Source organism: Monodelphis domestica, chromosome 3 (genome assembly GCF_027887165.1).
Source record: "Monodelphis domestica isolate mMonDom1 chromosome 3, mMonDom1.pri, whole genome shotgun sequence".
Lineage (NCBI taxonomy): Eukaryota > Metazoa > Chordata > Mammalia > Didelphimorphia > Didelphidae > Monodelphis > Monodelphis domestica.
In genome coordinates, this window is record NC_077229.1 from 365,406,038 (window position 1) to 365,419,977 (window position 13,940).

The following is a 13,940-nucleotide window of genomic DNA, read 5'->3' on the forward strand; positions in this document are numbered from 1 at the left end:
AGTAGACATATATGGAAATATTATGATTCAAAAATAATATCTCAGAAGATATTTTAAAAGCATGTATATATATATATATGTAGTATGGAAAAAGAGCACATGACGGGTAGAGGAAATACATGTTAATTTGTTAATTTTGGGGCCACATTCAGCTATGTCCTATCACTTTATAATTTTCATTGTGACTATAGTTCTCCTTCACTTTCTTGAAATATAGAAACAAAGAATAGTGAGAGCCTATGTTGGCACTGATTTTGCAAATCTGTTTGCTATTATTACTTTGCAAAATCATGAAATACCTTGGAATTTCACTAATAATCATCTGGGTTTAATCATTTGTCCAATACTTTAATTCCTTCCTCTACAACAAATCTTCCATTTATACTATTCCATCATATTCATTCTGACTAGTAAGCCTTTATTATAATTTAGAATATATCTCTTAAAAGCGGCTCACTGTCAACATTTGATGTATCAGATGTATCATTATGTATCATTGAATCATATACAATGGATTCCCCTCTCTGCTTTGAATGTACACTTCATTCTTTTTTGTATGTGCATATTGATGTTATCCTTAGATAAAATAGTTATATTTATTACACATATGTACATATCCAAATATGTGATACATTATATATATATATACACACACACACACACACACACATATATATATATATATATATCCTCAAATATATTCAGATATCCCAGATATTACAGAATAAGGAAAAATAAGAGAAACAAAACTTCACACCTAAAGGAAACAACACTAGAAGCTACCCCTCTCCAAACCTTCTTTTACATACTCTGTGTGCCACCAGGCCAGCATTAGCTAATTTCAACATTTTCTGTAAAAAATATAAAGAAACATTTATGAAAGTTTTCAAGAGTGACTGAACCCACATATCTCAGAACTACCATACTCTTTAAATAGAAGGTTACCTCTACTAAAATTGAGTAAGGATCTCTGTTCCAAAAAAGCGATACAGAAGGCCAAAAAAAAAAAGATGATGTTCTAAACCATGGGCCAAACAAATGTATACTAAGAATGTAAAGTGACTGAGCTATCATTACTTGTGAGATGTCGCTTTATTTCTAAATGGAAAAGAAATATAATTATGTGAGATCTGCTAAACAAACACTGACCAAAATGCAAAGTGTTACCATCTTATTTCACTGTAATTGCAATAGAATGCCAAGCAGCTGAAATACTGTGCACTGGGGCTCTAGCTATTAGTTATGAGCAAAATAGCATTCTGCTCTAGTAAGCAAACCTTTCACTCTCCTGTTTAAAACCAAAGAAAGCAATTTTTTGAATCTTAGAAAACATTGAACATTATACAGAATGATTGAAATGAACTACAGTTTAGGACAGTTAGGTATAAATAGAGATTATAAACTTCATAAGAAAAATGATCTAAACATTGTTGTTTTTTCTTTCCTTTCTATGAATTCCTCCACATTCTACAGCTTAGTTTAAGAATATATATTTTGAAAAGGTAATCTTATTTAATAATCCAATTGTCATTTAATATTTAATTATTCATATTATATCAAGAGTATAAGGGGACAGCTGGGTGGCTTAGTGGATTGAGTCAGACCTAGAGAGGGGAGGACCTGAGTTCAAATCTGGCCTCAGACACTTCCCAGCTGTGTGACCCTGGGCAAGTCACTTGACTCCTATTGCCTAGCTCTTACCACTCTTCTGCCTTGGAGCCAATACACAATATTGACTCTAAGATAGAAGGTAAGGGTTTTAAAAAAAGAGTATATACAAATCCTATCCAGCAATTTTTCAATGTATAAATAAAAAAGGAATTATTTAAAAATTTCATTCATTAATACTATAGGCAATTTGGGACATTTGTTATTGTTGTTCAGTTATTTTTTTGTCATGCGTGGCTCTTTGTGACCTCTTTGGGTCCTGGCATCCTTACTGAAGTATTTTGCCATTTCATTCTCCAACTCATTTTACAGATGAGAAAACTGAGGGAAAAAAGGGGTTAAGTAATTTCCCCAGGGTCACCAAACCAGTAAGTATCTGAGACTCAATTCAATCTCAGGAAGACAAGCCCACCATTATCCACTGCTCTATCCAGGTGTCTTAATTTGATTTAATACAAATACTGCATAGGATTTTAAGGCAATATTTAGGCATTTGATAAAATCTCACCAATAAATTTACATTTATATATGGCATCCATGAAGATTTTTCTAGTTTCAAAGAATACTTTACCGCAGCATCTAATATTACTATACCACAACCAATTGGGCTCCATATATGTTTCACTTATTTGCCCAGCAAGAAAATGCATTATTTCTAATCAAACACATTAAAGAACAGAGCAAGAAAGAACAAGGAAAAATAATATCTAATACACACAGGTATACACTTTCCCACAGAGCACCAAACTATGGAGGTATTATAAGTAGGTAACATTAGTGAAGAGGGTCATGTGTTTTAAGGACACATGAATAAGAAACACAGAGAGGCAATTTCCACTCCTAGGTGGTATTCCCACTTAAATTTTCCCCTGCTTCAGATACTGCTGCCTTCGACTACAAGGTAAAAAATCAAACTCTCAGTTAATGGGTTTGACTCCCAGGCTTCTCTCTCTGCTCATCTGATATCTTCTGTTTTAGTATGGTCTTTGTGGCTCCCTGCCTATTCTCTAATGCCACATGCTGGTGTTTCAATCATTTTCCATTGCTTTGTATCTGTTTCTAGTTAGGAAAAGAGAGCTTCAACTTTTTTAGAACATCACCTCAGTGCTTTGATTTTAAACTCCCAAATCACAATCAGTTGAAACACTCAGGCTAAGATAAAATAGGACCCTTCTTGTATTTGACTTAGAATAAGAAAAAAAAATTCAACTAATTTTTTGTATTCTCCATTGCAATCATGCTGAATAAAAATTAAGTTTTTAGTTTTCAAGCTTCAGTTTTCAAGACTAGTGAGATAGAACAGAGCAGAGAAAGAGTTAAATCTACATTCCTACAAGCAAGAAAATTATTCCTGTCCCTAAAATAAAATAGTTTTTCCTCATAAAAAGTCTGTGAAGTAATAGAGATATCATTACTTTAATGTTTTTTTTAATTTTTAGTGAGTGACTTTCCCCTTTTTGTTGCTCTTCTCCTTAATTCACTTCCCTTTCAAAACATCCTTCCATATAATATATAAATGCAATTAAAATGAATGAACACATTGTACAGGTATGAAAACACCTGCCTCATTTTGTTCCATGTCATCCACTGTTTCTCTACCAAAAGGCAATGGGAGTAATGGAAAATTTTTAGAGATTCATGAGCATCATCACTCACTAATTTGGATTCTTTACTTTGGTATCCATCTAAGTATCAAGGAGTTATTTCAGAGTGAAACAAGAAACTGACTTGGTAAAATTTATCCTTCCCCAAAATGCAGAGAGAACTTAATATTTTTTGAAGTATCAAAGGAAAGATTTCATTCTTTTCACCCTTTTATTTTAACAAATTAGGCCACCAGAAAAAGTCAGATGGATTTACCATAAAATAAAATACCAACAATGCTAACATACTTGACATTACACAAATACTATTTATCACTAAAAGCTATCAGTACTTTTTTTAGTCCTGCTCAAAATGGGGAACTCCTATAAATTCTTACAAAATTGTCAGGATTGAAATTACCATGATCTGACTACTGCCAGTCATTATATGTATAACTGTTTCACCTAAGTGTCTAATGGGTAGAATTTTTGATAGTTTCCCAAGTTGAAAATATAGCCCAACCTTGGTTAATAATGGGGTGCCTGGGGTGACTGAGATTGGGATAATTTGCACCTTTCTCTGTGACAACTCCTGAACCAGGTTGCCTAGAGATCACTTTTCTGGAAGAGACTAGACACCAAGACCTTGAAAAGACTCTTTTAAGATTCTCCCCTGGAGACTCCTGGCAACTAAAAACAATTTAAAATGATGCTATCAGCTTAACACATCAAAACCTTTCCCATGTACAAATATGAACTCATAATCCTTCCTGGGTTCCCCTTTACTTGTAACTGTTACTCTGATACTGACTGCCCCCTTCCTTCTCCTTTTGTAGAGTTTCTATGATCTCTTTTTATTTTCCTCAGGCAACCACTATCATATCCAAAACTAATTAGTTTACTCAGATTCTTATAAATGATTAACACTTCAGCTGCTCTACCCTGTCTGGGTCAGAGAGAGAATTGAAAGTTTCAGATATAGCCTCAGCTCACTTTTTTTTGGAATTTGCCTATCCATTCATTCTCTTTCTCTCCCAGAAGGACCAAAGTCACATATGCTGAATTCAAAAATTCTACCTCTAACAACCTAAACTCTAGAAGAAAATTTTAGGGACAAAAGGGGTCATGACACCAATCTGAGTTATCAAGAACAAGGTCAAATACTAGCAGTTAGTAATCAATTAAGAGTGAAGCAAGTGGTTGTTTATTCCTTTGGAAGCTATTGCAAGATGGAAGGCAATCTATCCTAAAATGACATCAGTTTCCTTTTATACAGGTTTCTTTATGTACAACATTCAAAAGCTAACCACTGAAAGTAATATTGTATGAAATAAAGAAAAGAAATCTGGCTATTGATAAATTATAGATGCTTATATAAAAAAGAATAGAATATATGTTGGAGAAAATTATGTATTCTTACATTATAGGAGATAGATAAGTAGGCTACAAGATGAATATAGCGGGTTTCATTTAAATTTTAAAAAATCTGTGCATTGGACTAGATGGAAAGTAGAATTTTCCCAGAATACTTGGATCATTCACTTTCAGTAGCTAAGGCTTTTGGTTCCCATAACAGGTGAAAATGAAGAATATCCACTGCTATAAAAAGAAGACACTGAGTCTGAAATAATTTTGAATCATAATGTTCTTCATTTCATTTACCCCATTTATTTTTCTCTAGTGTAGGTGACATGTTTCTTCTTTTAGAACATGGAAAAATACATTGCATAATAACACATGGACAACTTATAATACCTGACATCTTAGGGAAATGGGGAGGGGTAGAATGGAGGGAGAGGATATGGATCACAAAATGTCAGACAATGATTATTAAAAATTATATATATGTAATGTGAAAATAATTTAAAACAAAGAGGAGAAAATGAAAGAGTGATGGAAAAACTAGCTGTCTCCTTCAGCTTACTTACAACAAGATAGGTGAAGACATTGTGCCTGGATTTGCCTACTTTTCCAATAGGTCCTCTCATTCTTCTGAGCTTGTGATTGAACTCTGCATTCATGAAAGTTCAGAAATATTTCAGTATTGTTTACTTAAGATTATTGTATTCATGTAATATTTTACTTCTATTTCTGCATGCTTAATTCAGTATTAGTTCATATAACTCTTCTCAGAAAAGACTGGTTTTTATTCGTGTAAAAGAAGAAACAAATGTAGAGAAAAGGGCATATAATAGGGGAAAAGGTGAAGAATGAAGAAATTTAATATTTCACATAATTGAAGTGCAATATGATTATTGAAACGAGAAGGAAAGGATAAGGGGAGTATTTGTCACTTGAAATTTATTTTCATTTGAACTGGTCAGATGAGGTTATTACATAGCTATATAACCAGATCATTTTGTATAGAAATATATTCAACCCCTTAAGGAAATGGGAGCAAATTTGGGAGAGGGAATCTAGATTCAGGCATTGATTCACCATAAATCAAACACACTCAATTTCTGAGGGTGGAATATGAAGAGAAGTTTAAATGTTTAAAAAGAATAAAGAGCAAGGAATAAGAGAGCAAAGAACCTTGATGAGAAGAAAAGAAGAGAGGAAGAGAGAGTAGAAGATGAATGAATCAGTTACAGAGATACTGATGCTGAACACATTCCTTGTTCACAAAACTCTTCATTGTAGAAAGAAGTGGGAATCTAAGAGAAAAAATAATGTATTAGATAATAGGGATGAAAGAAAAAGACATAGTTGCTTTCCATGACTTTAAATATACATGGGATTTATTCATAAAATAGAAGAGTTTTGTAGAAGAGATTAAAAAGAATACAACAATATTATTTATAAGTATTATTATTACCATTTTAAAATGATGATCCCAGAGAATTTTTCTAAAGGCACATATAGCTAATAAATATCAGAGATGAAATTCAAAGGAAATAGCCTTTCCTCTGTTATAGCTCATGTAAAATAGAGTATAGGTTCTAGTCTATACTTTATCATTAAATAACTTTATGTGTTGATTCAATGTCTTGATATGATAATTTTTTAACTGTAAAATCACATGGATTATCTTATCCCTTAGATTCTTTCCAAAAATAATTTCCTATGACTAAATTTTTTGTTTGGATTTCTTTTCAATTAGGAAAATAATCTTGGAATGCTAAATTTTTCCCACATGGAATCTGTTTCTCTGGAATTTGGTTAGGGGCAAAATTTAATTAGGAGAAGAATAACAGGGCACCAGTTATGTCATTAGTTCAAGAAAGAATGGCAAAATCTTTTCATTCACTAAGGAAAATAAAATGATAATAATCACTCATGTTTGAAGAATTTCTTATTAGATGACATTACATTCTTTGTAAAAGAAACATTTTTAAGTAAGAGTTAAATAATGACTGAAATTGAATAGCATGTGATGTGAAGACCTTTGGAAAGAATTTTAGTTAGTTACCCAGAGTAAATGCTGGCATTATTTCCCTTAGAAACATGTCTTTTGTGCCTATATGCACAGCTGTCTTAACTCTCATACTGTTAAAATTTGCAGAAGTGCTGAGAATTTAACATGGAAGTGTATCCATGTTGAACATTACAAACAATTAAAAAGAAATAAAAACTAACATTGCCAAATGGCTCTCCTTTGAAATGAGTGTATGGTTGGCTTTTGTTTTTGGAACAAAAAAGCCACAAGGTTCCTAGAGCCTAGCTAGGGAAGGACAGCTTAGCTGATTTTCAAATGCAAATGTTCATAAAGGTATTTATAGGAAACAAAGTTCTAAATTTGGTTTATAGCATTGCCTTCTTTAAGTTAAATTTGCACTTGGTGCAAAGGCATCTCTTAAATTAAAAATTATTCTGTAAATTGGGAGAGGATTATGGTTGAGGTTGTAGGATTTGAGCAATGATAATTCTTTAACTAGGGAATTTGATTTCGCTGAACTGTCAAGAATTCCTCTGAGCAGGAAAAAAAATAGCTAATTCCTAATATCATGTTTCTGACTCCAACTAAATATCAGTTCATTAATACTTTACATTAAAGTTTAGCAATACATAGTTTATCTAGTTTTCTGGTGCATAGCACATGTAATAAAACCAGTTTAAAATGCATTTAGAGGGATCATAGTGTTAGAATGCCAGGCATGAAGTAAGAAGGACCTGAGTTCAAATATGAATTCAAATCCTTCCCAACTGTGTGATCCTGGGCAAGCCACTTAACCCTAATTTCCTAGCCCTTACCACTCTTCTGCCTTGAAATCAATTCTAAGACAGAAGCTAAGAATTTTTTAAATGTAATTAAGGAATAACAAAATAAATACTATTAAATATAGTTAATATTACATTTTAAACTTAATTTGTAGTGCATAGGGAACCTTATATGTCATTTACTGGCTGCCATTTCTAGCAGATTAGACACAGTAAACTGGTTGTAGAAAAGGTATTTTTTCTACATCTGTAGAAAAGATGATGTTTTCTACACTATTAAAATGTAAGATCCTGGAGTTAAAAAATGTTTTCATCTGAATTAGTAATGCCATTGTTTACCACAGAGGCCAGTATGTAGTAAGAAATTGTGAAATGACTGACAAGTCTGGGATAAGATGGAATGTGGAGAAATATGGTAGCTGGGTGAACCATGTTTTCTGAGGATGAGTATTTCCTAGATATCTTCAGGTGGGACTCTCCAGAAACATTCAAATTGATCATGTTTCAGATGCTGAAAGCCTGGAGAGTTCCTAGAATAAAAGTGGACTAAGGAGGATGATGAGAATGAAGATCAGGAAACATTCAGGGTCACCCTGACACCTAGCCTATGAACTTGCATAAAATGAGGTTTAAAACCCTCCCTATAGAGCCATCTATTATTTTGGGAACAGTAACAAAAGACGACTCAGTTGCTTATCTGAAAGGCTCAATTCTGAGGTCTCAGCCTCAATAGATACCGAGAGCCACCCTCCAAGATGGGAGTATGAGGAGAGCTAAAATTCAGGGAGTAATTAAGAGCCCTTGCAATGGTTATTATTCAGTCCTCAGCACATGGTGAAGAGTGATGAGTCTCTGGATTCTCTTGGCTGTCGGATTGCCTTTGTTACTGCAGGAGGTTGGTAGGAGATTTTGAAAGTTATCTATTAAACTCATTATAGTAACACAAATACTGTGGACAAAAAAGAATTATCTGTATATCTCCGGCTTTCACTCCCTACTTTCGGTAGGAGCTTGTAGACAATCCTAATCATTTTGGAGACAAAAAATTGATGAGTTAAATGGAAAAGCCTTTAGAAGCAGTCCCTTGTTACAGTAAAAGCTGACCAGCCTAATAAAACTATGCACTAGTATCATTTATTTTTTATCTTTCATGTTTCACATTTGGAGCATAAGCAATATAGAAACAATAAATAAAATCCATCATTCCACAAATTTGGGTTACTTCACTTGCTGTTTGCCTTTATTCTTTAGTATTTTGAATCAGTGATTCCTTAAATGTTCTTGCATACCTTAAATTTGCCCTATTTCATTATATGTCTTCTTCACTGAAGAGGGGACTTTAGGCTTGGTGTATCAGTATCCCCAAAGCAACGAAGTTTTGCTTCATACTGAAAAGATGAAACTTTTTACTTTGTAACTCGGAATGATGATAAATAGTTTTTAAATTAGACCATTACAAATTACTGTCTAAATAACTGTGGCTGTGTATATGCCAGTGCAGAGGGACCTTGGTTTTTAATTGACAGAGGAGCAAAATAAATTCTTTCTAATTGTAGCAACCACTTGTCCTTTTGAATATTGTTCTATATTATGCTTTGATAATCCTCCTTTCTTGAGCTTATTAGTTTACTTCATAAATATATTGTATAGACATTTTATGAATATCCCAAGTCAAAGAATCTTAAGCCAAGAAAGCCTATTTTATTTGTATCCAATATTTCTATAGTTCATGAAGCATTATCTTTATTTCCCAATGTATTTGGACTACTCAATGTGTTTATCAAATTAATTACAGTTGTAAAAATGCTGTAATACAACAATGGACTTGAGGATTTTCATACATCTAGAATAAAGGAAACATCATTAACAAACACTAAAAGAATCCTACCAATATATTGAAATGAATTAATCCATTGTAATTGATTCTTTAGGAAATTACAAGAGGGTAAAAGAACATGTCATGTTTACCTTTGTACATGGACACCATATAGAATGAATGCCCTTCCAAGAGTCTGGCTTGATGTGAATTTTCAGAATACATGTCTAAAGTGGTTTTGTCATTCTTTCCTTTGGAACATAATTATTGGTAGTGTTATTGATGCTGCTGTATAGAGCAGAGAAAGAATTTCTGAAGTAAAAAAAAAATGAAACACTATGTAATGATATAGATGGATCATCTTACCAAACTCATTCAATTCCTTAATTTTGTGGGTAAAAATAATGAAGACTCTCAGAAGTTACAAGGTTTGTTTTTTTGTTTTAATTTTTTTCAAACTATAGGCTGACAGATTAAAAAAACACATACCTTCAGTCTTACTATCAATACTCTATATTGGTTTTAATGCAGAAGAGAGATAAGAACTAGACCATAGCGATTAAGTGACTTGCCCAGGGTCACACAGCTAATATGTGTCTGAGGTCAAATTTGAACCCAGGACCTCTTGACTTAGCTCTCAATCCACTGAGCCACTTGGCTGGCCCTTGATACAATTTTTAATAATCATTTTCTTGATATTTTGAAATTCATGCTTTCTGTATCCCTCCAGTCCTTTCTTACTTCTGAAGAAAGTGTATACTATGATCTAGGACCTAGATCAACCTAGATTCTAGGTTGTACATATATTATCATCCATGTTCATCATGTAGTGAAGGAAGACACATATTACTTACACTGGAGAAAAAATCATGGCAAAAATAGAGTGAATAATGATATGTTTCAATCTACATTCAGGTTTCACCTATTTATTCTATTGTGGTGTTATTCTTTTTAACATGAGTCCTCTGGGCTTGTCCTGGATCCTGGCATTTATGAAAATAGATCAATCTTAGTTAATTGTCAGGTACTATTTTTGTTACTGTGTACTGTGTCCTCCTGGTTCTGCTCATTTCATTTTGAATCACTTCATATACGTCTTTCTAGGTATTTTTGTCATCATCTTGTTTGTCATTTCTGATGGCTCGATGTTTTTTCAATCATATACCACAACTTGCTTATTCATTCATCTATTGATAGATATCCCTTTAGTTTCTAGTTCTTTGTCACCACAAAAAAGCTAATAAATATTTTTGTACAAGCATGTCCTTTCTCCCTATTTTTAATCTCTTTTTGAAACAGCCTTCAGAGTGGTATTTCTGGGTCCAAGAATATGAAGAATTACTGCCCCTATAGACATAATTCCAAATTGCTCTCCAGAAAGGTTATATTAGTTCAGTTTCACCAACAGTGTATTTGTGTCCCAATTTTTATACTCTTACATTTTTCATTTTACATTTTTGTCATGTTAGTCAATCTGATAGTTATAAAGTAATACATCACAGTACTTGTAATTTTCATTACTCTAATTAACAGTAATTTGGTACATTTTATTCATATGACTAAAGATAATTTTAATTTCTTTATCTGAGAATTAATTACCTGATCATCTCTTTTGACCATTTCGAAATAAGAGAATTACACCATTTCTTATATACAGAGTCAAACTTAAAAGAAATATGAAAAGAATTTAAGGTCTTCTAACTGACAGGTGAAAACAGAACAATAACTTTCTCAGATCTTGTTCTTTGGCTTCTTTAGGAATCAGTAATGAAGAACATAGTATCTAAAATAGTACAGTCATGTGGGAAATTATAACGTGTCTCTGAAGATCCCTCTCCTTAATCAAAAGTTTTAGAGTTCATAATTCGAATCAGAGGGAAGAGTAGTGATGAGTGTGAACAGCAGGATTGATTCCATTTTACAAGCTTCTATTTTCATCTGGAAATGTTTCAGTATGATCACCTTTATGGGAGCTTACATACTTTACAACATACCTACCTGTTCTCAGTTTGGAAACAATCTGCAAGTAGTACTCGTCTGCTTGCATGTTCCTTAAATATTTAGGAAATTTCATTTCTTTATAAATGGAGGTTTGTATATCTATCTTTATATAGATAAACACAGATATAATTAGATATATAAATATAGAAGTAGATAGATATGATCAGCTTCTTTTTTAATTAAAAACTTTATTTTAAACTATTTTCAAAGATTTTCCATGTTTATATGATTCATTTTTTCTCTTCCTACCTCCTAAAGCCAACAAGAAATCCCACTGGGTTGTACAAGTGTTATCACTTGATACCTGTTTCCATATTATTCATTTTTGCTAAAGAGCATCTTTTAAAACAAAACATCTAAATCATATATGCATATACACACGTGATAAGTAATGTATGATCAGCTTCTTAACAGTTTTCACATTTAGCAGTTCGAGGAGGAGAAGAGTTGTTACCAAATTTCTTGGTTCCCAAATTAACACCCATATTTAAACCAATATAAGGCTCAGTCTCTATAAAGCCACCTATTACCCAAGGAAAGTAGTTCTTGGGCTAAGATGTTGTACACTGAGGGAGGATTTAATATTTCAGATTTTTTGTATGTTAAGTGGGATAAAAGAACAGAACTGACCTTTTAGTATCATAATTTATATATCTATGTGTGTATATATGTAAAGAATAAAGTCTATGAAAATATGTGATGATCAAAACACTTGGCTCTCTTGTCTTTCATGTTTAAAGATGAATTTATTCCCTTATGTACTTCTCCCATCAATACTCTGCAAATAAATATAAACGCCAAAATGCCTACCACAAAGAAAATTTTACCCCGTCTATCGCTTAGTAGTTAATAGCTAGATACCAACTTGACCCATAAAGATTGTTAAATGGCTTTTCTAGACCACTGAGTAAGTGTCATAGGTGGGATTCCAACCTAGGTATTTCTGTTTCCAAGCACAAACTCTGTCTACTATAGGTACTATGTATAAGTTGCCTATTAGGAATAATATTGCAAAAAATACTACATATTAATGATGTTAATAAACATTTCTGAAAATGGACTATGCAAAAATGACCATTAATCATGAAATATTTGCAATTGAATCAAAATCAAAAATCTTAAATAAAAACACCCTACAGTTATTATTATTGAATTCACAAATTGAGTGAATAATTTTCTGATTATGATTCTTTTTCTAGAACTTGGGTTTTTAAACAAGTATGTGTATCATTTAAAAATTGATACTTTCCCCTATATAATTGGTGTCCTTATAATCCTATGTATTTTATTTTGTGTACTTAAACATATTATTCTGATATAGTGTCCATAGGATTTATTTTTCTGCCAAAGTTTTTATGACACAGAGAAGGTTAAGAACCTCTGTGCTAGATTTTGCATACCTTGTGGCATAAAGGAAAATCTTTTTAAAATTAAATTCAGTTAATAAAACTATATAGTTAATTAAAAGTACATAATACATACAATATCACTAATCCCAAAAACACAATAAATCACTAATATTACATTCTTTCCCTAATTAAATTCATCTAATATGCATTTCTAAACTTTAAGATGCCAAAACTAACCCTAATTATTCAATGTATAACTATGATTTTTGCTATCTGGCATGTTGGCAGAAATATTAATGGTTATTTAGAAGGGAAAAAAATACTTCTGGTTAACCAAGAGTTAATTCAATGACAACTACCTCCATTGTTTTTTCAGTATTATACTTCCCTTTTTAGTGCTTTAACTCCTAAGAACTATATGTGAGTGAATCACTTGTGAAAACACCTATAAGCATTAGAGATAACTATTTTATCTTCAAATTTCAACTGGAGCAAATAGCATTTTGCCAACTTTACAATGATACAGGCTAGAGTCATTTATCTACTCATTTAAAGTTTTATTTTGGAATGAAGTAAAGACAAATATTTGGAGGCTGGGAACAGATTCCTTTCTCCTTCTTTTTTCCTTATTTCCTCTCAGTTGCTATTAATTTTGCTCTAAAATCTACGACACTTTAATTTATTTCCTTAAGGCCCTTGCTGGGGTACTGATAGACCCTCTACAGAATTGAAAGGGCTCATTCAAAGTTTTTCACAAGTAGGATCTGAATCATTCAGATGTGAAAGGATTGAGGTTTGAAAGGTTAATTAGGACTTAAGAGAATGAATAAAATAAAACTAAAACAAGCTGTAGAGATAAAAATGACAGAATTTCATTATGGTATTTCACTGTCCCTACCTGACCCAGCTTCTGAAGGACCATAACCACCCCTCACCCATTTCTGTATCAGTAGTTTAGCATAATCCCTTAGCAACTATAATAATAGTTTTATAGTACCAAAATAAGTGTTTTTTTTTCCCTTCTAGCCAGCTGTACTGAGGAATGTAGATTAGAAATAGGGAGAGAAATAGGGATGGGAAAGAGACAAACATTTATTTAACACCTACTTATGGAGCTCATCTAAAACTATTTTCAAGTATATAAATAAGCTGATAAAGAAGATTTATTTTTGTATGGAATTTTGTATTTCATGGACCCCTGATTAAGAACTACTCTCTAAAGGATTTAATCTAGCTTATGCCATGTGTAAAATAAAACACTGTACAATAACTGATATGGATGAAAAGAACTACAAAATATATTAAACTAAATACTAAACTAAAAACTAAATACTAAAAACTTAATACTCAATAGAATTATTT

The 13,940-nt window shown here is 32.3% G+C and overlaps 1 protein-coding gene across 1 annotated transcript in view; it reads left to right on the forward strand.

Moving 5' to 3' along the window:
* CDH12 (cadherin 12) overlaps positions 1–13,940 on the forward strand; it is a 1,480,679-nt gene that overhangs the window by 377,379 nt on the left and 1,089,360 nt on the right. The window lies entirely within an intron of this gene.